The sequence below is a fragment of the Arachis duranensis genome, chromosome 4 (genome assembly GCF_000817695.3).
Source record: "Arachis duranensis cultivar V14167 chromosome 4, aradu.V14167.gnm2.J7QH, whole genome shotgun sequence".
Lineage (NCBI taxonomy): Eukaryota > Viridiplantae > Streptophyta > Magnoliopsida > Fabales > Fabaceae > Arachis > Arachis duranensis.
In genome coordinates, this window is record NC_029775.3 from 109,857,900 (window position 1) to 109,862,372 (window position 4,473).

Here is a 4,473-nt window from a genome sequence, read left to right on the forward strand (position 1 = left end):
TCATATCTTGCCAAGAGCTTTGTTAGTTGTTAGTTTATTTTCTTTGCCATTTATATTTCTTGTCCAAAAGCTTAAAAACCCCAAATATAATTCACAACCAATAACAAGACACTTTATTGTAATTCCTAGGGAGAACGACCCGAGGTTTCAATACTTCGGTTTATAAATTTAGGGGTTTATTTTAGTGACAAACAACTTTTTGTATGAAAAGATTATTGTTTGGTTTAGGAACTATACTTGCAACGAGAATTCATTTGTGAAATTCTAAACCATCAAAAATCTAATCATCAAAATGGCGCCGTTGCCTGGGAATTGCAATGGTGTTGTGTTATTGGTTATTGTATATATGTGAATATTGTGAATATGTTTGCTTTTTGCTTCTTTGTTAATTTTTAGTTTGTTCTCTTTAATTGTTCCTATTTTTTTGTTTTTTTGCCCTCTCTTGCTATCTTGAATTCTCATTTTGGCTATGAGTGTGATTACAATTATGTTGTAGGTGATGAGGACTATAATGAAGATGTGTATCAAGGATGGGATAACCAAAGGTGATGCAACGTAACCATTTTAATAAAATTTTAATTCACCAGCTTCTGCATCCTCATCAGAGCCATATGAGCCATACATAGATCCACCCCAATTTCAACCCAATTACTCCCAAGAACAACCACCTCCATATACACCGCATCCATATCCATCAATCCAAGAGCCTTATGGTCCTACTTATGATACCCAAGCAGAACAAGAGTCAAGGGATCGTCTCAAGGAAGCATTGGATCAATTTCAAGCAACCATGGAGTGTGTTGTACAACAAGTGGAAATTGTGGAGAATATTGAACCACCACAACTCTACCAAGAAGAACCATCTTCCTACTATGAACCCTTCCCCCAAAATGATGAATCCTTTCATCCACCCCAACCTCTAATGGATGAAACCCTTGGTATTCTTGTTCAAGGGCAAGAAGAGATGAAAAGGGATGTGCAAAATTTCATGGCCGCCTTGGATGCGGTAACAAATCAATTAGCCTCCCAATGTTTAAACACTCAAGGAACTCCCATGGCTCAAGAAGAGCATAGCATGGAGGAGAGATTGGAAACTCCGGTGGGAAATGAAGGAAGTTGCTTTGTATTGGAACAATTGGAGGAAGCTTTAATTGTTGAAGATAAGGAAGAAGTGGTAGAAGACTTAGGAGATGCGGAGCCCCCATGGGGACATAGAGTTGAAGAAAACCCCCCCAAGATGATTGAAATTGATGCTAGGGAGGAAAGTGCACACCTTCCAAGGCATACTCCATATGAAGACTTGGATGGGATAGAGCAAGGATTGAGTTCCCTTGGTGATGAAGATCAAGCATCAAGTTTTAGTGGTGAAGAATCCTTTGAGCATGAAGAACCTTCTCCGGTTGGATTTAAAAGCGTCGAGGAGGTAAATTTTTCTCACCCTCCCTATTATGATTTGAGTAAAGGAAAAGGTTTAGATAAAATTGTTGAACAAAGGATTGAGATTAAGAGGTCTTGTGAAGAGGTAGAAATCCCTAGAGATAGAAGAACGAGGGTTGGTTACGCTTTGTCAAGATCTTTGGAAGCATCTTTGCCTAGGTTGCCATCTACACCTTCATTTGAGTGGGTGAAATTCATTTCTATTAGTTTTATTATCCCACTTGAATATGGTTTGCTTGAAACGGATGGCCAACTTAGGGAACTTTGTGGGATGAAGCGAGGATGGTCAACTTAGGATGCTTTGTGGGATGAAGCGTAAGCGAAAGATGTTTCTTGGTCGGCGTTGCAAATCAAGTCTCATTATGGTTGATGCATCAAACATGAGATATAAAGGTTGGAGTAGTGCTCAAATAGATGGGTCTAGGAGGATTGTTGGGCACTTCATAGAGAATTCATCTTGTTCACCACCCGGATGGACTAATAATGATGATCAACCTCAAGACGGGTGTGAAAATAAAGTGTGGGATCCCGGATTAAAAAAAGAGGACCAACTTTGGGAGCCCCAAGCTTGTGAAGAACTCCATCAACACCTGGCTCAACCCATAGGAAATCTTGGGGCACAATGGAGAACCAAGCATTGGTGGGAGTTCCAAGATGAATACAAGCACAAGCCACCTTGATGAGGAGCTCCCCATAAGTCCAACTTAAGGACAATAAACAAAAGTGCTAGGTGGGAGACATCCCACCATGGTAAATCCTTTCATTTTCTTTTTTTGTACATATTGGTAGAACTAGTTTAATTTCATGCTTAGATTAGTTGGTTGAGTTTAATTAGTATTTTATCATGTCAAATAAGGTTTTATGGTATTTTGGTAGATGCTTGGAGGTTTAGAATGCTTGGATTGGTGCAAAAACATAGCAAAAAAAAATTTGAAAAACAGAGCACCATCCACGCGTACGCGCACTTCACGCGTACGCGCACATCATGCATTTTGGACTATCCACGCACGTGCGCCATGCGTGCGTACGCGTGGATTGAGAAGTTCCACATTCCATACATTTTCCAGAGAGTTATGCTTACGCCACGCCAACGTTGTGCCTTTGGCACAACCCCACTTGCGCGCATGCGCACATGACGCGTACGCGCCACTCTCGAAATAAACCATCCGTGCGCGCGCGGCATGCGCGCGTACGCGTGGATTTCCTTCCTTCACCACATTTCTTTTCTTCTCCTCTTTCTATTTCTTTCCTCCTCCTTTCTTTTTCCCTCCTCCTACCCCTCATCCAACACTTCCAAACACCATTTCCTACCCCTCATCCAACACTTCCTAACACCATGGATAACCATTTATTTTAGTTGGTTAATTAGTTAGTTTTCATTTTATTTTCTCTCTTTTCATCATAAGTGTTGGATTATTGACTTTGTTTACTATGCATTGCTTCCCCCTTATTGCCTAAATGCTATTTTAGCATGAATATTTTTCGATAATCTTTGTTGGATTCTATGATTGAGGTTATATTTTGCTACTTGGTTTTGAGTTTTTCATGCTTACCTTTTGAAAAATATCAAGTGATGAGAATTGCCTTCGAGCTTGTAACTCTTCTTGAATTACATGATTTGGCCACCATGTGATTTGAGCCTTATTTTGTGATTAGGCAACCTCTTGATGGATGATGTTGTGCATTCACCTTAATGCATTGTATTTTATGATTATATGCATCCATATATGTTTGACTTGAATGCTTTCATGCTTCTTTAATGCTTGTTTTACCTTACAAGTTTACTTAAAGCATCTCAAGCACACTAGGATAAGTGAAGTGCATGCTTCTTTTGTGACATGAGTTTTCTGCTAATGTGTGTTCTAAAAGGCGCCTAATTTAGAATTCACACACCTAATATTTCTTAATGTCACACTAATTCACTCACTCAATTCTAGTGATTTACCTCATTCCAACAATGTATGCTTCCTTGCTTTTATATCTTCTCATCTTATGGTGTTATATTTTTGTTTTTCATGAACAATGCGCCACAAGCAAACATGGAAGCAAGACTAAGAACACGTAGCAATCCGGAGAGTCGCCGTACCCCCTTGCTCATCTTTGAGTGCACCGAGGATGGTGCAAACTTTTAAGTGTGGGGAGGTCGTCCGACCGGTCGGCGATTTTGGGTGACAAATTTCTAATCTCAACACTTTTGCATTTCATTTTAGGTTTTTAGGATTTTTGTTGCATTTTCTTAGTTTTTGCATATATATACACAATAAGCTTAGTCAAAATAATGAAAATTTTCAAGATTTCTATCTATAGGGCACCTCAATTGATTTGAGTGAAAACTTTTCATAAAACTTGCTTGAAATATATATCTTGTGGATCATGTTTTGAGCTAAGAACACAAGCAAGTGAGACTTGAGCCTAATGGTGTGGTTACATCTTATAACCACTTATTTTCCTTCTTGTGTGCATTATTCTCTTTCTATGATTGTAATCTTTGAATTGTTTGATTCTCTATGTCCATTATTTTTTGTATTCATGCATTTATATGATTGAGGCCATCATTTTATTTAGCTTACTTGCCCAAATAGCCTTACCTTTTATCTTCCATTGTTAGCCAATTTGAGCCTACGCTTAACCCACTTATTCCTTAATTTAGCACATTACAAGCCTTAAAAGCGAAAAACAATAAATGTCCTTATTTGGATCTTTGATTAGCTTAGGCTAGTGTGTGTGAGTATCATTCAAGTGTGGGAACCTTAGGATATTGGGTGAATAAAAGGGTAGTTTTGTATTATTATTGAAAAATATTGGGAATTGGGTACATGCTCATGTATTGATCAAATGTATAGACCTTATGCATTGATGCTCTTGTATATAGAAAGGAAAAAATAAAAGAAAAAAAAAGAAAAATAATATGAAAAAGAAAAAGAAAAAAAATAGAAAAAGAAAGAAAAAGAAGAAAAAAAAGTAATAAAAAGGGGACAAAATGCCCCAAAGCAAGGTCCAATAAAATTCAATGCATATGTGTTGTGAAATGAAAAG